Source organism: Leopardus geoffroyi, chromosome D4, assembly GCF_018350155.1.
Source record: "Leopardus geoffroyi isolate Oge1 chromosome D4, O.geoffroyi_Oge1_pat1.0, whole genome shotgun sequence".
Classification (NCBI taxonomy): Eukaryota; Metazoa; Chordata; class Mammalia; order Carnivora; family Felidae; genus Leopardus; species Leopardus geoffroyi.
In genome coordinates, this window is record NC_059342.1 from 19,474,356 (window position 1) to 19,498,188 (window position 23,833).

Sequence of the window (23,833 nt, forward strand, 5' to 3'; positions counted from 1 at the left end):
GAGTCCGTTCTACAGATTCTACGTTGAGCACAGCTACACCACTCAGGAGTCTACATCAACCTGTGGATTCTGAAACCCATGGGGACTTCAGTTAGCAGCAGTCTCTGACTGGCTACTGAAGGCATGACAGGTCACTCCAAAGCCCCTGGTATCGGCATCACCGAGAATTCTTCTGTTATAACCTTAGCGATGGTTTGGTAACACGCTGAGTGGAGAGTCTGGTTCAACAGTAAAATTCTGAGGAACCCACCGTGATGACAGCAAGGTCGAATGGGAGAGCTAACCCGGAGAATCCCTTACCCCTGACAGTGATGTGCAGGCACTGAGGAAACAAGGACCTGTGTCTCCCTGGAGCACAGAGAGTGAAGTTAAGCCTTTGCTCCTTGAACTTCACGGGAGTAGCACCCTGTATGAAACAGCAAGGCAGTTGTTGTGCAACACAAATCTGCATAACAATGTAGAAGGGGGCATGGCTGCTGGAGAAGGGAAACAGGAATTATAAACCTCCCTCAACACTCACGTAGCTTTGCATCCCAGGCAGGCAGGAGGTTTGATAAGAATGCATGGGTTTCTTATCTACTGGGACTGTGATACTCATTCAAAAGAACAACACAGATTAAAGTAATTCCAACAAGAATTGCCCTTCTCTCTCAGCATTAAAGATACAGAAACAATCTTAACGGAGACTGTGCACTTGGGTAATCAAACAGCAACAAGCACCGTTTCTCCTCATGGCGGTGCGTACCTCTTCATGGGGCTGACTGAGTAGCAAAGTGACGGGCACCATTTGAGAAATTTCAGGTTAGTTTTGGAATTTAGCATGTGGTTTGGGACATGAAGTATTCGGGGTCAATTTCAATGTTTAAAGTGATACAGATCATATCAGAGCAGGCTTACTATTTATCTGTAGTTTTTTTTTTTTTTTTTTTCAACGTTTATTTATTTTTGGGACAGAGAGAGAGCATGAACAGGGGAGGGGCAGAGAGAGAGGGAGACACAGAATCGGAAACAGGCTCCAGGCTCTGAGCCATCAGCCCAGAGCCTGACGCGGGGCTCGAACTCACGGACCGCGAGATCGTGACCTGGCTGAAGTCGGACGCTTAACCGACTGCGCCACCCAGGAGCCCCTGTAGTTTTTTTTTTAAAAGACACTCTGTGGATGAGAAAAAAAAGGAGGAGGATGTCTACAGATGAACGCTCATTCACTGTCTGATAATGCACAGAATGATTTTTATCCGTTAGACATTGGCTCATTTGTGTGCTAAGTGCCTGGAGGGTCTGTTGGAAAGGCAGGTAAATGATTCACTTCTCATCCCAAGACTCACACAAAACAACAAAAAAACCCCACAATCTCAACTGAAACAAGAGACCTGGGCCTGCCAGACTCAACACACACACACACACACACACACACACACACAAAACAGGGAGCTTAGCATCAGTGTCAACAACAGGCCTTTGTCAAAAGGCCTTGTTTTTTCATTACTGTCTTTCCCTGTGAATCAGCCGGATGGCTCAGACCGCCCGAAAACCCAGCTCAGCTCCAACATCTTAGCAACTTTTTCTCTTGGTCTGACAAGTCCCACAGCAAGACCTCCCTACCCACTGGGAGAGGAACAGAACAGTGTCGAGCTGCTGATGGTTTTAGTGAATCTAAATTAAGACACAACAAAACAAAAGATTATATATGTTTTGTCCCTGTGCCAAAGGAACTCTTCCTGAGCACCAGGCCATTTGGAAATGGGATCACAAAAGCATAAATCACAAAGAAAAACCTGCTTGAAAACTTCTATTTTCCAGGGGATGAAAAATAAAACATTATTTCAGCCAGTTCATCCATAGTTTTTAATTAGTTGGGTATTTGCGGGGGGGGGGGGGCGCGCGGGGGAATGCACGCGAGTCTAGCCATTAACTCAGTTCAAAGGACAACTCTGAGACGGGAAGAAAGTGCTGGCGAATGAACACTGTATGTTAGAAACTCAGTTTAATGAATACATAACCTAAGTGGAAGCACTTTTAAATTCGATGCTGTCTCTTCCCTTTTAGTAAGCTGACAGCCTATTTAAGGGATGCGGGGGCAGTGCAGGGATGGGGAGAAATGGGGCATACATTAAACATAAGTTTGTGGTGCCACGACTTCAATAATTAGTATTTGACCGTCCTCATTGGGCATGTCAGCCTGGCACTGTTGAGGAAGTGAGGCAGGAAATCAGCTGCTAATTACAGTATGTATTTAACATGCTGCAAATTAATCAGGAAGAGCACGTTCAGTGTCATTTTTTTTTTTTAAGAGACTTAAAGCAAAGAGGCAGCAGGTGAAATGAAGTTTAACAGAGAATTTAAGATATGTATTCGAATCTCCTGGAAGCATCATGTGTCCCACAAGCATAGGTGAGATCGAAGGGTGTCCACAAGTCTCTAGGAGCAGGCAAAATGATTCTAACCACTCACTCCTCAGTTTAGCGGAAAGGACTGGCTACATAATTCACAGGACACGGCACAAAATGAAAATGCAAGGCCACAGTTCAAAACTTAAGATGGGCATTAAACCAAGTGCGGCGTCCCGTGTGACTGCACCTGGCACACCTGTGAAGCCAGGCCTGCTGACAAAAGAGACTTCGTATGTCACACCATACAAATTGGGTGGAGTTTATGGCTGCAGCAGCCATTTCTGATAATTACTTCTATCTTAAATTCAGTCACAGAAGAGGGGGGAAAACTGTCCCTAGGCTCCCCAAACAAAACCAGAACAAAAACCCAACCCTGATGACGGGGAGGCTGGGGACTAACTATTTCCGGTCTGCAGCTGGGTGCTATTTCACACTCACTGTTCCTCCCAATGCCTAGAATGGAATGGAGAATAAGAGTGCAGTACCCAGGGACTACCTGCCCATTAATAACAGTCATTTACCAGTGAAAGCATTGTGTAGTGCATACTTGGAGGCTTTTTAAAAAAAAATGTTTATTTATTGTTGAGAGAGAGTGCGAGCGGGGAAGGGGCAGAGGGAGAGGGAGAATCCCAAGCAGGCTCCACACTATCAGCATGGAGCCTGACAGCGGGTCGGGGTGGAGGGGGGAGACTCGAACCCATGAACCATGAGATCATGACCTGAGCCCAAGTCAGATGCTCAAGTGGCTGAGCCAACCAGGCGCTCCAACTTAGAGCCTTTTAAAAACGCAATACACACGGACAAATATATTTCATATCATACTTCGTCCAAATGCACATGTGCGGTGCATGCATGCAAACAATGGAAACGAGAGTTTCATGAAACGGTAATTCCCCTGACTGTGATGCCCTTCAATATCTTCTATTCAGTGTCATTTAAATCTATTTTATTTACTTTTTTGAAGATGCAGCTCATGACGCACCACCTGGAATTCACAACCCAATAATGGTTCTAACTTAGTGATATGTTGAAACCCACAATTTGAAATCACCATTATACCAGCTAGTGTTTTTCTCTGTGAGGCGTGTTCTCCTTCCTGCCCTCCAGTCTTCTGGAAACACCATCTGCCCCTGACCACCGGGTCAATGTTAACTTATACTGAGACAGCCAACACGCTATCTATCCTTCTCCCCTGAAATCTTCAATTTGCGTAAGAAGCGGAAACTCCTTTTTCTCTTGGGTTGCTAAGATGGGAAGAAGGGGTTCAGGTCTGTTTGACCACAGAAGGAGATGCCCAACCAAATCCCTGGTTCAAGAAGCCTCTAAGACACTTTCTGGGGTGCATGACCTACTATGTGCTTGAGTTAGTTTGCAAGCATTTTTGTCTTTTTCCAGCACAAAGTCATGGCTAATACAAACACTATGATAAACAAAACATGTAAACAGGTCACAAATGTGTTATGAATAGGAGTGGCAGTATTTGTTTTAATGTTTTATTTATTTTTGAGAGAGAGAGAGGGAGACACAGAATTCAAAGCAGGCTCCAGGCTCTGAGCTATCAGCACAGAGCCAGACATGGGGCTGGAACTCACCAACCATGAGATCATGACCTGAGCCAAAGTAGGATGTTTAACTGACTGAGCCACCCAGGCACCCCAGGAGTAGCTACATTTTAAAAGCCATATTGATTTCAGTTCCCTTTTTTGCATTTTAAACCTTTTCCTTCTATTATTCTGAAAGGATTTTCCCCCCAAATTTTTATTTAAATTCAGTTAGTTAACGTATAGTGTAACATTTGTTTCAGGACTAGAATTTAGTGATTTATCACTTACATATAACACCCAGTGCTCATCATAACAAGTGCCCTCCTTAATATCCATTGCCCATCTAGCCCATCCCCACCCACCTCCCTCCAGTAACCCTCAATTTGTTCTCTGTATTTAAGAGTCTCTTATGGTTTGCTGAAAGGAATTTTCTTAAACAAAAGGCTTCCTTGTTTTTTAGCATTTGCACAAATAATAGTTTTCCCCCTATTTTATCCTATTGAACAAATACTAGTTAGGCTATAAGGCATAAATGTCACATCAAAGGGTTCTCTTGAAGAAGACTGAATTAGCCACAGATGATATAGTTTAGAAATGAAAGTTCCCAAAGCATTTCCTTCACCATTAAAATAATTGATAACATGAACTATCACTTACTGAATGTCGATGTACTCCAGCAAGTTTAGACATTACCTATTTCATTTTTTTTTAACGTTTTTTCATTTTTGAGAGAATGAGAGAGAGCAGAGGAGGGTCAGAGAGAGGGAGACACAGGATCAGAAGCAGGCTCCAGGCTCTGAGCTGTCAGCACAGAGTCTGATGCGGGGCTCGAACTTCTAAGCGTCAGATCATGACCTGAGCCGAAGCTGGACGCTTAACTGACTGAGCCACCCAGGCACCCTGTAGACACTACCTATTTTAATAATCCTCATGACACTCTGAGACAAATAATATTCTTATTGTGTATAGTGAAAGGGAGACACAGGGCTATTAACTTCTTCCAGATTATTCAGTTTGAAACTGGGTAGAGCTGGATTCAAACCAGGACAATCTGACTCTTTCTACTTCCCTAATGCTTGTTTAGGCATTGCCTTGGAGCTGTACATCACACAGTTGCCCATGTCCCTTAAAAGCAATCCCTGTTCTCTTATTCCTTTTTTATTTTTTTTTTTATTTATTTATTTTTTCAACGTTTATTTATTTTTGGGACAGAGAGAGACAGAGCATGAACGGGGGAGGGGCAGAGAGAGAGGGAGACACAGAATCGGAAACAGGCTCCAGGCTCCGAGCCATCAGCCCAGAGCCCGACGCAGGGCTCGAACTCACGGACCGCGAGATCGTGACCTGGCTGAAGTCGGACGCTTAACCGACTGCGCCACCCAGGCGCCCCTCTTATTCCTTTTTTAAAGTGACGATTCCCGTTACATGGATTGGCAATTCAAAAAATATATAGCATTTATTCATTTCTTCATAGATTCATGTGCGAAAACATGTTGGAAACGGCACTACAGCAGATTTAACTGAGGCAGCAGAGGATACAAAGAGAAGGGTGGTTATTTATGCCCTCGAATCTTGCTCTGTTCTCTCGGAAGAAAACGTCATGTGATCCGGACGTCCCATGAGCTATGAGCTATGGGAGCCTGGTGTTTCATCACATGTGCTAATTTTCTACAGAGTAACAACGCCACCGATAAGGATCTTAGGCTTTATAAAATGCAGATTTTCTACCAAAAGACAAACTCTTCTCTTTTTTTAAAAAAAAGGGAGAATCAGATGGTACTGAAGAAAGACCCCAGCTGGTTAAATTTGGCCACCAGAGTGGTCCAGACTCCTCTGGCTTTGAGCCCACAGCATTTGACTCTCAACAATGTAGAGCTTTCATTTACTTTGAGCTTTTAACCCTCTGCATTTGCTCCATCCAAGATGAACAAACAAGTGTTGAAATAAATCCTGGCCTCATAAAACTGTCTCCCTTATTTCAATGAACTACTTAATTTGTATTATTTCCAATGGCTGTCTCACTTTTCAAGATAGTTTCAGCAAACGGACAGAAAATGGATGTTTTCTAATATGGCTAAGCTGCTTTGACTAGTCATTTGTACCGATTTCTTTATTTACTTGTATCCTCGTCTTATCCTCCTGAAAGCAATTAGGAAAAGAGAAAGATGCCCAAGGTTTATTTTTATTTAAGCAGACTTTAGTTGATAAACATTCTAAAAAGATTTCTTAATTTGATTTTAAAAAATGTATCATTTCTTTAACTTATATGGCATATATGTTTATGAAAAACATTACAAATGCACACAAGACGAATGAAACATAAAAACAAAGTTGCCATTCAGAGATAATCCCTAATGGCTGCAGTTTAACTAACCTTCCATTTTTGTATGTGCCAGTAATAAATATCCCTATTATAGGTCTTTAAAAATTAGACATGTGCTCTCTATTTTGAAATCATTTATTTACATCAATATATAAGGAGGCACTTTCTACCTAATATTAATTATACACCCCCATTATCATTTTTAGTTTATAAATAGCATTTTATTTTCTAGACATACAAGTTCCCCCACTATCCACAAGTTCACTTTATGCCACTTTGTTTTTATGACGGGCTATGTTTGTACCTGTTTTTGCTAACCAAAAGAAATCAGAAGAGGGCTTTTGCTTTTATGAAATTACAGTCGCTTCTTTGCTTTATGCCATTCTGGCTTATGAAAGGTTTTGGAAAAGGCAAGGGTATTCTTTCAATGAGTCACAATGGCTTACTGATGACTCTAAAATTTTGGCCCCTGAGGTCAACCAGTGGAAGCTTATTAGACTCTCTGGCTTCTGCGCTCTTAGATCACCGATTAGCCTTACGTTACTCAGTGGCTGAACCGGGGGGAGTATGTGCGACTGCAAATATATCTCGTTGTTTCTACACTGATGTTTCTGGAGAGGGGGAACAAAGGGCTAACATTCTCTAATTAGGTAGCCTGCTGGCTACATAATTTTAAGAACGCCACTCAGGGGCGCCCGGGTGGCTCAGTCAGTTAAGTGTGGGACTCCTGATTTCGGCTCAGGTCATGATCTCACAGTTGGTGGGTTCGAGCCCCGCATAAGGCTCTGCGCTGTTAGTGCTTGGGATTCTGTCTCTACCTCTTTCTGCCTCTCCCTCGCTCTCTTTCTCTTGCTCTCTCAAAATGAATAAAGAACCTTAAAAAAATTAGTTGCTTTCAATTATTCACAACTATACACAATGTTGTGATGGGCTATTCTCTACATATCACTGGGACTCATAATCAATTAAACAATTAGAACAAATCCCTAGAAGTATAGTTACTGGATCAAAGGGTATAACCTTTGATTTTACAAATTACCATAATAGTGGCACATTGTGCAATTTATCCTCCTTCCTGCAGTGTATGAGTATCTACTTTTTTACACCCTCTTTCTTTCGAATCTTTGCTATTCTAAGAGGTGAAAAAGCACTTTCAGACATCAACTGTGCTTCTATGCTTATAGAATGGTCAGACTTATCTTTAAAATTCAATTTAGAGAAGTATAGATGGATGATGCAGCGAGACCTCCCCAAATCCACCCTTCCACAAAAGTAATGACGAAACTGGCAAAAAATGGTCAACATCAGCTTTTTCAGAACTCCAGAAATTAACCGAAGACTTGCAACAATCTGAAGAACATTTGTTCAAGAGAAATAGCTAATGTGGGTGAGAACAGTGAGTTTTGGGGCATTTAACTTGCACTATTTCCATCCCCCTTTCCCAGCTCTGCAACAGCCTTGACAACCAATTGTCTTCCAGCCCTGGCGGCTGTGAAAATCAGCAGTAAAAATATTCAATATTCAATATTCAATAGGCAGAGATCAGCAGAATGGATTGAAAGAAGAAAACAAATTATGATCTAACTACATTCTGGCTACAAGAAACCCACTTGAGACTCAAAGACAAAATGGATTGAACGTCCAAAGATAGAAAAAGACACAAGGGGCACCTGGCAGGCTCAGTGGGCAGAGCTTGAGACTCTTGATCTCGGGGTTGTGAGTTCGAGCCCCACGTTTGGTGTAGAGATTATTTAAATAAATAAAACTAAAAAAAAAAAAAAAGAAAGAAAAAAAAGAGAAAACACATGTGCAAGAGTAACCAAAAGAAGAGCTGGGTGACTATACTAATATTAGACAAAGTAAACAAAATTTGTTACTAGAGACAGAGGTATTTTATAATGAAGAAGGTTAAATCCATCAAGAAAGTCTAATAATTACAAACATATGCACTGAAAAATAGAGACCCAAAATACATGAAGCAAAAACCTAACAAAATCGAAGGGAGAAGTAAACAAATGAACAGCTCAAGATTTTCAATACTGGGTGGAACACCCAGCTAGAACAACAAATAAAAAGATTTGAAAAACACTATAAACCAACTAGACCTAATGCATATTAATAGCTACTTGACCCAAAACTAGCAGAATTCACATTCTTCTCAAGTGTTCAGACAGCAATACTCTTCAAAGTGATATACATATTAAACAGCATCCCTGCTAAATCCCAGTTATTTTTATTTATTTATTTTTTGCTGGGGTTTGCAAGAATGGACAAGGTGATCCTGAAATTTACACAGAAATGCAAGGGGTCCAGAGAAGTCAAAACGATCTTGCAAGAGAAGCACAAAGGTGAAGGACTCACACTTTCCAATTTCAAAACTTACTACAGAGCTACAATAATCAAGACATTGTGACACTGGCTTCATGACAGACATACACATCAATGAAACAGAATTAAGACTCCAGAAATAAATCCTTATGTTTATGGTCAATTGATTTCTGATGAGGGTGCCAAGAAAATTCAAGGGGAAAGAATAATCTTTCAGTAAGTGATGTTGGGACAACAGAACATCCACATGCAAAAAATTTTAAAAAATACATAAATAAAGTTGGGCCTTTACCTTATATTGTATACAGAACCTAACTCAAACTAAGTCACTAACCAAAATGCAAGAGCTAAAACCCACAAAACTCCTAGAAGAAAACATAGGTGTAAATAGCCATAGCCCTACATTAGGCACATTTCTTAGGTACAACATCTACAGCATAAGCAGCCAAAGAAAAAGTAGATGGATTGGACTTCATCAAAATTAAAAACCTTTGTGTATCAAAGGATACTTTCAAGAAAGTGAAAAGACAACCCACGGAATAGGAGACTACTATTTGTGAATCATATTTCTGAAGAGCCTAGTGTCGATTTTTATAAAGAACGTTTGCCATCACCAATACAAAGGGAAATAAGCCTATTAATATAAGAAAAGATTTTAATAGACATTTCTCAAAAGAAGATATACAAGCGGCGGTAAGCAAATGCAAACATCATTAGTCATTGGAGCAATCAAAACCACAATGAGATACCATTCGACAACCACTAGGAAGGCTAAAACAAAAAGAGCAGACAATAACAAGTGTTGGTTAGATATGGAGAAAGTGGGACCCTAATATATTACTGGTCGGGTTGCTAGATGGTGCAGCCACGTTGAAAACGGTTTTGCGGTTCCTCAAAATGTAATCATCGACTTACCAAATGATAGAAATTTTACTTCCAGGAATAGCCAAGAGAAGGCAAAATACACGTCCACAGAAAAAACTGTCCGTGAATGTTCACAGCAGCATTATTTGTAATAGAGCTCAAAAGTCTGATCATCCCAAGTATCCATCAACTGATTGACAGATAAATGAAATATGGTATATCCATACAATGAAATATTATGTGTCAATAAAAAGGAAGCACTAAAATGTGCTACCACATGGATGAACACAAAAGCCTACATATTATATGATTTCACGTATATGAATTGTTCAAAAGAGGCAAATCCATAGAGATTGTAAAGTAAATTAGCAGCTGCTGAGGGTGGGAGAGGGAAGGTGTCCTAAATTAGAGAGGAGTGACTTTCTGTTTCCAGTCTGTCTTGTAGGGAGCTTAGAAGTCATCACTCCGTCCTAACTGGTAAAAAGGTGAACAAAATGAAAAATTAGTAACTCTTAGATCCATCAGAGATGTGAAGACATAGGGCAAAGTGTTGTCCCCCAAATTGGAGAGGCAGACATGTGAATACAGAGAATCGCAACATACTGGAACAGAAACCATGAGAAAAAACTTCCAAAGGAACCAGTGCTGTGGTAAGAAAACCTAAATTCTATCTGGCAAATTGCTGGAGGCTCAGCATGGGCAAGTCTGAAAACTCAAAACTCTGGGGCCACATGGTCATAAGAGAATGGAAAAGGAACCATTATGAAATACACCTGAGCATTCCGTTCTTCCTAATGAGGGCTGGTCTTAAGAGAAATTATTTTACCAGAGTATAAACTATCGGGGTTTTATCAGAGCCTAACTTCTGGCTGGGATAACAAAGAAAAAAAGAGAGAACCCCAATTACTAGTATCAGAAACAAAAGAAGAGCTCACCACAGAGCTCGTGGACATTAAAAGGATAATAAAGGAATACTCTTAATAATTCTATGCCCACAAATTTGATTACCTACACGAAATGGACCAATTCCTTGAAGGATACAATCTGTCCAAAGCTCACACAAAAAGAAATACAAAAACTGAACAGGCCTATATCTAGTAAAGAAATTGAATCAATAATTAATGACCTCCCCATCAGAAAGCAGGCCTGGAAGGGTTCACTTGTGAATTCTACCAAACACTTAAGGAAGAAATTATACCAGTTATCTATAGTCTCGTCTCTTCCAGGAGACAGAAGCAGAGGGATCCATGGTAACTTATTCTATGAGACACCATTTTCCTAGTATCAAAAGCAGACAAATACATTACAAGAAAATAAGACTACAGAATACAAAGACAAGCTCCAGACTGGGAAAAAGTATTTGCAAATGATATACCCGATAAAGGATTGTTATCCAAAATACATAAGAACTCTTAAAATTCAACGATAAGAAAACTGAGAACTGGATTTAAAAATGGGCCAAATACTTGAACAGACAACTCACCAAAGAAGATATGCAAATAACAAACATACGAAAAAAAAAAAAATGCTTGCAACATGACATTAGAGACATGCAAATGAAAACCACAAAGAGGTATCACTATATGCCTGTAAGAATGGCCCAAATCTGGAACACTGACAACACCAAATGCTGATGAGGGTGCGGGGCAATGGGAGTTTTCATTCATTGCTGGTGGGGATGCAAAATGGCACAGGAACTTTGGAGGACAATTTAACAGTTTCCTACGAAACTTAACATACTCTCGTACGATCCAGCCATCACACTCGTTGGCATTCACCCAGAGGAGATGAAAACTTACGTCCATATAAAAAACTGCATATGGGTAATAACAACACTTTTATTCAAAGTTGGCCAAACCTGGAAGCAACCAAGATGTCCTTCAGTAGGTGCACAGATTAACAAAATGTGGTCCATCCAGACAACGAAGTATTATTTAGTACTAAAAAGAAACAAGCTATCAAGCCGTAAAAGGCATAGATAAATCTTAAATGCATATCACTAAGTGAAAGAAGCCAATCTGAAAAGGCTACATACTGTCTGATTCCAACTCTATGACATTCTGGAAAAGGCAAAACTCTGGAGGCAGTAAAAAAATCAGTGATTGCCAGAGTGGAGGAGAGAGGGATGGGGGAGGGATGAATAGACAGAGCACAGAAGATTTCAGGGTAGTGAAGCCATCCTGTATGATACTGTAATGGTAAATACATGTCATTCATTATACATTTGTCAAAATCCATAGAATGTACAACAATCCACAGAAAGAGTGAAGCCTGAAGTAAACTGACTTTGAGTGACAATCACATGTCAATACAGGATCACGGGTTGTAACAAAGGTACCAAATGTGACAAATAAGTAGAACAAATCCCCTGGTAGGGGATGTTGATAAATGGAGCAGGCTATGCATGCATGAGGGAAGGGGTCCCATGGGAAATCTGCCACTCAATTTTGGGGTGAACCTAAAACTGCTCTAAAAAAAATACAGTCTATTCACATAAAAAAAACAATTGGATAGCGGTGCTATTTGTATAGTCCTATGAATATACTAAAGTCCACTGAAGCATAAACTTTAAAAGGGTGAATGTGATGGTGTATGAATTACATCTCAATAAGCTGTTAATAAAAAAAACTTCCATCTAAGCTTTTCTATCTTCTATATGGCTAAATCTTCTGTCACTACCGACACTGCTCCTGAAATACTCTTTCGTTCCCAAGTTAGTAACAACCTGTTCAGCTCACTTCCTGCATATACAGTCTGCCCAGTGCGGTCCCTGATCTGCTGCTGCCACCGCCTGCCTGCCTGCCTCCTGCTCCGTCCCCACCTCTTATGAAAACACAGCCTTTTCTGTGACTCACCAGACCGAAAGGCAGGACATTGGCACTTCCGGTTTGCTTCTTGCATAACCGCTTTATTTCAGCAAAAAGCACTTCTGACTTTAAGGAAAAAAAAAAAAAAAACCTTCTTGATGACAAAAAGAACAATACGTCAGGAATCTATACAAATTACAAACTTATAAAGGACAGGATACTGAAATCTCAAAACATCAAAAACAGAAGCGTGGAATTAAGAAAATAGACAAGTTTACAACCAAAGTAGGAGGTTTAAAAATAACTCCGTCAGTGAGGGGGGAAAACTCCACATGCTGCTTTTCAGATGGCGTTATTTTTTTTTTCCCCAAAAAGGAGAGAGGACATTTTTTTCCTTTTTTTATTCTTTTTAGGGATTCATTTCTATATACTTTTATGAGCCAACCATGCCATATAAACATTTTTATGATGGAGAATTGGCAGGGTATCTCGATATACAGTATATAATATCATTTTTATTTTACATATATTATATATTTTTATTATGCTAATCTAAAAGAAACATACACCTTAAAATAAAAGTTTAGTATATTTCAGTTTTCTCCAATGTTCCCAAAGTACATAAAGGGGTAATTCTACCCAAGTGCTTTTACTATCAAGCAAAAATTACATACTAGTGGTTTTTTTATGCTTATAATGTTAAAATGCTGGTGTTAATATTTGTATTCTATTTGTAAATGTAATTAGAATGAACAAAAAAGGTAAAATTATATAAGTAATATAATTCAAAACCAATAAATTTATAGCAAATCTCATACTAAAATATCCATCTTCAAAATATAAATGCTATGCACTACAATTGGGGGAAGGATTCCTTAAGAAGTACATATAAAGGTCAGAGTTTAAAAGACCACTTAATTGGCCACATCAAAAGATATCATTTAAGGTGGTAAAAAAAAAAGCAAGTCATGGACTGGCAGAAGTTTTTTGCGGAGTTTCTATCAAGAATATGCAAAGACATCTAAACTAATGATTCTTTTTCTTAAACACAGACCAACAAAAACTGATCATGGAATTACATCAGCACTTCAAGATAGAGGATATCCAATGGTAAAGAAATATACGAAGTACTCAGTCTTGGGGTGTCTGGGCACAGTCAGTTAAGTGCCCTACTCTCAACCTCGGCTTAGGTCATGATCTCACAGTTCATGAGTTTGAACCCCATATCAGGCTCTGCACTGATGGCGTGGAGACTGCTTGAGATTCTTTCTCTCCTTCTCTCTGCCCCTCCCCTACTTGTGCTTGCACTCTCTCTCTCTCTCCCTCTCTCATAATAAATAAACTAAAAAAAAAAAAAAAGTACTCGATCTCATCATAATCAGAGAAATGCAAACTCCCACCACAAAGAGATGCTACGACATACCCAATAGAATGGCTGAAACTTAAAAGCTGACCATATCTAAGTTGGTAAGAATATGGACCAAAGAGAACACATATACACTGGTGGTGGAAGTGTGAACTGTTTCCAGAGTTCAGACTGGCAGTTGTAGTGCGTTGAAGAGTGAGCCCCAAAAAGGCATGTCCATACGCTATCCTCCAGAACCTGTGAATGTGACGCGATTTGGAAAAAATGTCCTCCAAATGTAATTTAGTTAAGGAGCTTGAGATGACATCCTCCTGGATCACCTGGGTTTACCCTAAATCCAACAAGTGTCCTCCCTCATAAGAGACAGCAGACAAGAAGACACGGACACAGAGGAGGAGACTGTGGGAAGACAGAGGAAGAGACCGGGGCTATGTAACTACAAGGAATGCTAACAGAAGTAGGAATAGGAGGAAAAAGGGGAGATTCTCTTCAATAGCATTCAGATGGAGCATGGCGCTGCTGATACCTTGATTTCAGACTCTGAGCCTCCGGAACTGCAGGAACAAATTCCTATTGTTGTAACCCACCAAGTCTAGGATTGGACACAGGCAGTATTCACCACAGTCGAACATACACGTTCACTGTGAATCATCAATCCTATTCCTACTCGACAGAAAACCAGGCACATGTATTCAGTCAAAATACGTTAAAATAATATTCATAGCAGCATTATTCACAACAGTTGCAAAGAGAAAACCATTCAGATATCCATCAAAAATAGGATGGATAGGGGCGCCTGGGTGGCTCAGTTGGTTAAGCATCCGACTTCGGCTCAGGTCATGATCTCACGGTCCGTGAGTTCGAGCCCCGCGTCGGGCTCTGTGCTGCCAGCTCAGAGCCTGGAGCCTGTTTCAGATTCTGTGTCTCCCTCTCTCTGACCCTCCCCCATTCATGCTCGGTCTCTCTCTGTCTCAAAAATAAATAAACATTAAAAAAAAAATTAAAAAAAATAGGATGGATAAATTGTTTAAAATTTAGGATGGATAGTCACTTAATTGAATTTAAATGAATGATATAAAGTAATAAAAATGAAAAACTACAGTGACACACAACATGAATTTATCTAATAAACACTATTTTGAACACAAGTTGACACAAAAGGATGCATTTAATTTCAATTTATATTAAGTTCAACAGAGGCAAAACAATGGTATTACAAGTCAAGATAATAGTTACCCTTGGGGGAGAGGGGGTGAGGTTGTGATTGGAAAGGGGCACAAGGGAGCTTCTGGGGTACTAATAATATCCGTCTCTTGTGGTGGATAGTAATTACATGGATGTGTTCACTCTGTGATAATTCCTCAAACTGAACACTTATAATTTATAGCTTGTTATATATATGTATACATCATCAAAATAATATTAAAAACAATTTAAAAAATAACTCAGTAATTAATGAAACGTACAAGAAATTACTAAGGACTTAGAAGATCTGGATAACTCAACTAACAAGTTTGTTCTAATAGGTGTAACGTAGAACCTTGTCCCCAAAAATATGAAATCACAATTTCAAGCACATGTGGAACATTTATAGAAACTGACCACATACAACAACACAAGCAGTGTTTTCAATGATAAATGGTGAGCTATACAAACCATGTCATGTTTATGGATGGTAAAATTTAATACTGTAAAGTTGAAAGAAAGACCAACCTCAAATTTATCTATGTATTTATTCAAATTCAAATCAGCTTTGTTTTCTGGAATTTGATGACCTGAAGTTAAAATTTACAAGGGAGAGTAAAGGATCAAGAACTAGCCAAGAAAATTCTGAAGAACAAGAAGGTAGGCGAATTTGATGCACTTGATATCAAGATTATGCTAAAAGTAGTGACTTGATACATTTTATGTTGGTGCAGGAGCAGTAAACAGATCAACCAAGCAGAGAACCCAGAGAAAGACACACATATGTAGTAAAACTTGACATGTGTCCCAGGTACCATTGATATCAATGGGAAGGAAGACAACCAGAAGGTTAACAAAATAATAAACATACCCACTTAAAGGCCTCAGAGAGCTGAAAAGCAGGGAAGAATTACCAGGGCAATATCTGGGGAAGGAAAGGTCTAGAGAAGTGGGCACAGGATTTGGGGCCTCTTTCCCCGGGGGTAACCGCTGAATCTGGAGGTAGCAGCTGAGAGCCCGAGGGAAATGGGCTCTATTGTAGTGAATCACCACCGCTTTGCACCCAAAGTGAGGGTGTGCTCACGGAAACCTGCGTATGCAGGGACTACAGCCCAGCTCTTTGGCCACCAGAAGACCTAAAGCGAAAACACTGGCAAATAACAGAAGCTTCAGACACTGCTGATGGGAGTGTGAAATGGTGCATTCACTTTGGAAAATACTTTTACCTTAACTACTGAAGTTAAAGATATGTATTGCCTATGTGCCTGCAATTCTTTTGCTAGGTATATAGCCAATAGAAATGTGTGCCCATGTACATCCAGAGATACGTGTCTGAATATTCACAGTAACATTATTTGTAATAACCGCATACTGGAAACACACACACACAAATCTATAAACAGTAGAATGGAGAAACAAATGGTGGTATTTTCATGCAATAAATATATATGGCAATGAATGAATTACAAATGAATAAATCATACAAAATGTATGCACCTTATAAGCATAATCTTGAGCAAAAGAAGCTAGGCACAAAAGTTTATATCAAAGTTCAAAAACATACCGTTTGATTCCCTTTGAATAAAAGTTAAAACACAAGGAAAAACGAAACTACAGGATTCAAGGATACATGTTTAAGTATTAAAACTAAAGAGAACAGCCAGGAAGGGGTTCCCTTAAAGAACAGTGGCCAACTGCTTGGGGAGGGGCACCAGAAGAGCTTCAGTAGTCTTGGCAATGTTCTGTTTCTTGACAAGGGTGCGGGACACACAGATACTTTGTGGTAACTCTGTGCTGTGTATTTTGAATTTGTGTACTCTTCTTTATATGTATGTATATATTTCACAGTTAAAAAGAAAACGGTAGGGGCGCTTGGGTGGCTCAGTTGGTTAAGCATCTGACCTCGGGTCAGGTCATGATCTCAAGGCTGTGCTGACAGCTCAGAGCACGGAGGCTGCTTCAGAGTCTGTGTCTCTCCCTCTGCCCCTCCCCTGCTCACACCGAGTCTCTCTCTCTTTCAAAAATAAATAAAGAAACATTAATAAAAAATAAAAAGGTAAGGTGGATGATGGATTTACCATTCAACAAACGGTATTGGGTCAATTGAACAGATATATAGCAAGAAAATATGAAATCCTTATCTGTCATACTCAAAAATCAATTATAGGTGTATAGAAAACCTATGAAAAAGCAAAACCTTGTAACTTTTAATAGGTACTAAGGGATAGGTCTTCATATTCCCGAAGAAAATACAGTAATACAACCAATAAAGGAAATGAGTGAGCTGACTACATTAAGATGAAAACTCTTCCATAAGCAACAAGCAAAAAAGGCAACCCATGCACTGAGAGGTAATTTTTAACTGGCAAACAATAATCAGAATGAGTTTAAAAGGTGTATATATTAGTGTGCCTGAGCATCCAACTCTTGATTTTGGCTCAGGTCATGATCCCAGGACGGTGGGACTGAGCCCCACATTGGGCTCCACGCTGAGCATGGAGACTGCTTAAGATTCTCTCTTCTCTCTCCCCCTCTCCCCTTCTTGCATGCCCTCTCTTTCTCTCTCTAAAATAATAAAAATAAATAAAGACAACTCCACTGGGGGTTGGAATGAGGGGGAGACAAGATGAGGGTGGGAAAAGGTAACCCACACTGAAAGCCACCTGCTGGCTGAAAGTGTGTGAAACACAGTAGGGCCTGTGCACGCAACGGAACTAGATGGCGGTCTAAATAAGTGAATTAAAGCCACATGTAGCAACATAAAAAAAATAAATCTCAAGAACAATGCTGATGGAATAAAACCCACAATGTAAAATCATCTAAATAAAATTAATCATGAATATTAAGCATCCAATATTACATATTGCTTATTGACATATACATATGTAGTAAAAATGTGAAAAAAATATGCACAGGAATGATATATGCCAACTTGAGGCCAGTAACTTCTGGGGAGGGAGAGAAATCAATCCAAGAAGGTTATACAAAGTCTTTAAATGCATCTGTATCATTTTATTTCTGTGAAGATAAAGATTTAAAGCAAGTAAGTTCTCTAGAATTTTATGCTCTCCCGGATCACTGAAGTCATTTCTAGAATACCAAGCAGCCTTGGTCTTTTTTTTTTTTTTCAACGTTTATTCATTTTTGGGACAGAGAGAGACAGAGCATGAACGGGGGAGGGGCAGAGAGAGAGGGAGACACAGAATCTCGGAAACAGGCTCCAGGCTCTGAGCCATCAGCCCAGAGCCTGATGCGGGGCTCGAACTCACGGACCGCGAGATCGTGACCTGGCTGAAGTCGGACGCTTAACCGACTGCGCCACCCAGGCGCCCCTGAAGTCATTTCTAAAAACAAACCAACTCCACTTCCTTAGCTCTTCTCGCTTTTATTCTTACATCGAGCTATGGGTTTAGACCACGTGGCACTGGCCCATGACAAACTTTGATGTTAAGGCACCACTTTACACGGACAGAAGCTTAAGGGACAGCCCTAGGAATGCTTAATATTTGCTTTCCTGGGGGCATGTTATTGTGGATATAACTTACTCCCTCCCACAGCATCTCTTTGTGAAGGTACAGGATTAGCTCAGTACCAGAAGCAGCTAACTCATTTTAAAGATAAATGAATCTTCTAGCAGGCCACAATTACCTCCTTTTCTTGGTTGCTAAGAGATGCTTAACTACATTTGTGAACTGCTGCTAAGAGAGGTACCTGGTTCTGCGATTTGTATTTCAATTCTTAATCTCACCCTCCAATCCTTACTGTCCTTTCATACAGACTTTTCAGGTGATTTACTTTATCCTCCTGTGTGTGCGTATTTGTAGACACATGCATGCTAATGGACAGCCATAAGGGGAAACTGTCATAAGTTTTATTGTATTAAAATTTATGACTTCATCAAAAGACACAATTAAGAGAATAGATGGCAAGCTGCAAAGCAGATGTTGGCAGTACGTACAACAAAAGGCTCACATCCACAGAATGTAAGGAACTCCTAAAAAGCAGCAGGAAAATGATAGATAATCCAAATGAAAAATGGACAGAGATGTTATAAATGACAGAGCTAAAATTCCAACCTGATCTTACTTTATTTTAAAACAATTATTGTTTCGCTTATTATTTGTTAACACTCTCCCGAGCCACATCATCAATCACTGTTTACCCCAGGGTCATGGTAGAAAATCTTCCAAATTATTTTCTTTTTTGAGGGCGGGGTTAATAACCTTCCCTATAATAATTGTATGTATATCATTCTAGAGATCAGATTATACTAAATACACTCATCAGCAACCTGCCTTTTTCATATAATTCATCCTATAAAAAATATTGCATTGATTATACCAGTATGGCTTCAATGAAGAATTTGAAAGATTTCCAATATACAGACACACGAGTAGTGTCCACATGTGGCTGGTTTGCCACACGCTTACCAGCAGGAAGTACATGTCCCTGGTTCAAACTCATAAATGGTGATCAGAAAACTTCCTCCAAGCTTCCTTCAAGTCGTACGAGCAAAGAAGTTGAGGAGTATAATAATATGGAAACAGAAAGCCTGAAGGATGAAAGGGGTGAGGGAAGGGGTTTCAAAAAGGAACAAGTGGCTAAAAATGAACAAAGGAATGTGGAAAAGGGAAGAAGAGTTAAATATAAAAAAAAAAAAAAAAAGTAGGACGTCTTTCAGGAAGAGCCTTGTTAATCAGGCCATGAATCTGAGCCAAGTATACCAAAGTCTGAGGAGCAAGATCAAGTTTCTGATTTCATAATTTAAGATCAATACAGGATGTGAGAGCCAACCCAACTGAGAGCGGGTATCATAACTCAGCTCTTACTTTTAACTACTTCTAAGTTTCCTATAGGTCTTCCCTTTGAGGTGCAATTTCTTTTCCCAAGTTTTAGTCATTTTCCCTGCCAATGCTGAATTTTATATGAACCAAATCCCCAAAACTCACTTGGGAGTTTTTGGAACAGAACAAAGTCCAGGTTTCACACCGTTAAAGAAAATGTTCAGGCCGTGGGTTGTAGCTGAATGACTTCAAAGGGGCTTCATTTTAAAACCTAAGAGAAGAGAAATATTTCCGGGTTCGAGAATAAATGTTTAGGGAAAGCATTGCTGGGGAATCTATCTTGGTTCAAAGGAGCGCTTGGGGTGTGGGATCTACCTTGGTATTGTATCAAAACTGAAGCTTAATGGGTTGTGACCATTTCAAAATTTAATTTAATTTAATTTAAGTTAGAATGGCACATTCAAAAAGAAAAGTGGAGGAGAAAAAAGCTGGACAGTCTAGGAACCATGGCCTGTAAGACGGCCCCCGAGTCAAAGTCTGAGAAATTATCATCGTATTTGTGCTGAGATATTCATGTAACAGAAAACGAGAAAAATAAAGACTAAAAGAGAGAGTGTGGATACATGTTGATAAGCTTAAATGTGTTATGGGAATGCTTCCTGTGGGCTGCGGGCTCTCACGGGAGCTTAAATAATGTAGGCACCGAAGGATTACAGTAGAGCAGCTGGCTCGTGCTGATGTGTTATCACAGGGAGAAGAAGACAGTAAAGACGATATGCAAATCTACGTGGCCCTGCAACCCTGCTCGATCTCACTCACTATTGGGTGATGTGTGTCCCCCTCTGGAGGAAAAAAATAATAATAACAAAATTAATTCCCCAAGCTCCAGGAAGGCTGAGAATCTGGAAAGACGAAAGCACATCTGCATAAAAACTTGAAGACTGATACCAAAAGTCTTAGAAACATGAAAAGCAACAGCAATAATCCAAAGTACTTTCAGCTGGTTTTGCCTGCGGCCCGCACTGCCTTTTCCAGAGTTCTCCAGGACCAGAGGGGAGGCTGACAGTACCCATTTCCAGGTGTTTCTCGCACATATGTACCAAAGGAGGTACCACAAGGTCTGCTTTGGATTAAAGTTATGGACACCAGATTTCAAAACCAAGAACAAAATGTTTCAGGAGTTCATTTCAGTTTTGTCTCACCAAAACCAGAGGATTTGGGGAAAGGAGAATGCTATAGTTCTGAATTCCCTTAATGATTTAAGGAAGTGGAGAGCCAAAGGCATTTTCATATATTAGTCCCCCCCACCACCAAAAAAGACTGTGACTACATCCTGACAGTAAAAAATATTTTTGACAGTGTTCCCTAATTACCAACAGTGATGCCTGTGGCAAGCAGGAAGTAATTAATGAGCGGCATTGCTCTTATTATGCTTAAGATCATCTGCAGTATTACCAACAGACTTGACTTAAGGTCTGAGAAAAGAGCACCATGAAATGGCTTTGATCTCATAGAATTACAAGGTAGGCTTTAAAAATATTCCCAAGTGGGGCGCCTGCGTGCCTGACTGGGTTAGGCTTCTGACTTCGGCTCAGGTCATGGTCTCACGGTTTGTGAGTTCAAGCCCCACGTCCGGCTCTGTACTGACAGCTCCAAGCCTGGAGCCTGCTTCGGAATTGGTGTCTCCGTCTCTCTCTGCACCCCCCACCCCCCACCTTTCATGCTCGGTCTGTCTCTCTCTCAAAAATAAATAAACATGTTAAAAAATTTATTTTAATAGTCACAAGTGATCAGGGAGTCCTAAAGAAAAAATAATAGATTTATTATCTTAATTTGTAGCATAATGCATCACCAAGGAATAAATGAAACTGGCAAAATATTTTTAGATGCATGTAATGCCTGTACATTGAATGGCAAGTTACTGTGGAGAATTTAGTTATGGTACCTGATCATCAAAACAATGTCATCTTATTCTAAAATTAATATAATATACTTTTACACAAAAACTAGATATCCATGAGCAATGTCAGGTAAAAACTAGGATAAATAATCTGTAATGTCCAAATAATTGAAGAACTGAATTTATGTGGTAGAATCAGGTGATGACCTACCTAAGGAACTGAGGTTAAACTGATAAGCATTAAATCACTATATATATATATATATATATATATATATATATATATGTATATGTCTTTACAGGTACAATGTACTTGCCTTGTATAAAATGTGGATAAAAAATGTGTACTGATAAACATTTCCATTTCTCTAGCTAAAATGTAAACAGTGACATAAGAAATAAAACTATGTGTGCTTCTACATCTTCCGTGTAGTTGACAAATTTTTTTTTACTGGACAGCAAACTAGAGAGATCACGTCCCATATAACGAAGGCCTTCCTCTCCTCTTACTCTCTACCCAACAAAAGCACATCTCTTTTATGAGGCCCTTCTGGGCAAAGTTCATTTTGTTTTTCATTTTTCGTATCTCTTTAGATGCCCAGTACCTAGCACATAGTAGATAAGCCCTCAAAACATTTTCTATCTTGATTCAACATTCGAAGAAATCAGAAAAGCTGTCTTATTCTGTTCCCAACTATGATATGCACTACATTCAAAATACTATATCCAAAGATTAAGGAACAACAACTGAACACAGATATGAAGACAGAAATACATATAGAGAGATTATAGCTAAAATTCTGATGGTAATTGCTTACCTTAAATCTTGGGAACTGACTGCCTTGTATTTTAGCTTGCTTGTCAGGCACTTTTATGGTAGCTACAGAGGGCAAGTGGCTGATAAAACATTCTTAAAAAGTTACTTGAGGGGCGCCTGGGTGGCGCAGTCGGTTAAGCGTCCGACTTCAGCCAGGTCACGATCTCGCGGTCCATGAGTTCGAGCCCCGCGTCAGGCTCTGGGCTGATGGTTCAGAGCCTGGAGCCTGTTTCTGATTCTGTGTCTCCCTCTCTCTCTGCCCCTCCCCCGTTCATGCTCTGTCTCTCTCTGTCCCAAAAATAAAAATAAACGTTGAAAAAAAAAAAAATTAAAAAAAAAAAAAAAGTTACTTGATTCAAAAGCCCATAAACTTGTAACCCTGAAAAGATTCTGAAATGCATGAATAGGTGAATAGGTAACTCAGCTCTATATGGGATATTGGTTCCTGAACTTTTTTGTTTTTTATTTTTTGTGGAGGAAGGGAGGGAGGGAGGTTGGGCGGCGGTGGGGGGGAGGGAGGATCTTAAGCGGGCTCCACACGCAGCATGGAGCCTGACACAGGGCTGGATCCCACGACCCTGGGATCATGAGCTGAGTGGAAATCGAGTCGGACGCTCAACTGACTAAGCCACCCAGGCGTCCCTCCTGAACTCTTTATCAATCCTACATGCAAAAGAAATGCTATAAAGGACTGCATATTTATTTTGATACAGATATTAATGCTTCTAGAAAAATAAAATATTTAAAAGGACCAGAAGCCAACATTCTTCTTTACCAAAAAATGTATAGTATGGAAAGTGTATTTTAATATGTCAGATTGTGTTTTAATCAGCTAGTGGAGATATCTCACTTCCTTCTCTTTGTTTTTTATCCTATCAGAAGGATATTTAATATTTACTGTTGGCAGGTCTGCAATGTCTGCCTCTAACAGGATGTCAGGAATCTTTTCCATTCCCCCAACACACACACGCTGAACTCCCGCTCGAAGTGAGTTTTCTATGCCCCTGCATTATTCTCCATAGTCAATTCTGACTCATCAAGACTTTATCATCCTCAAAATCCGTATTTATACCTGTTAGGATTTCATGTAATGGGGAGAAGATTATAAATACTGAATCAGTTCTCCACACAAGCATATCAAGGGTATTTTTCCAATCATTCACTGCTTAGCAGAGATAGAATTATGCCACAGTCTATAGAATTCTGTAAGAGCCGAAGGGCCTCGTCACTGAGACACTTCTTGGCTCCACAATGAACTGATTCAGAACCCAGCTGCAAAGTCACTCACATGTGCCAAGAGAGGTTTTGAGTACTCTTTGGGGCCCACCCAACACCCAAACAATGATTTAAACAAAACGAAAACAAAACAAAACAGGCTGACTGGCTCCAACACTCCCAGCTCCATCCTGTAGGAAGAGTAGGAAAAGGGCTAGAAAAAGATGTGAGGGTTAGCCTAGGGATTTCCATGTTATTTTCATTTTCTGAGGGTTAAAAGTATAAAATAGGGTCAAATTAAGCCTGAACA

At 39.8% G+C, this 23,833-nt stretch overlaps 1 protein-coding gene across 3 annotated transcripts in view; it reads right to left on the minus strand.

The window, feature by feature from the left end:
* GNAQ (G protein subunit alpha q) overlaps positions 1-23,833 on the minus strand; it is a 317,449-nt gene that overhangs the window by 58,996 nt on the left and 234,620 nt on the right. The gene's annotated exons all lie outside the window — the stretch shown is intronic.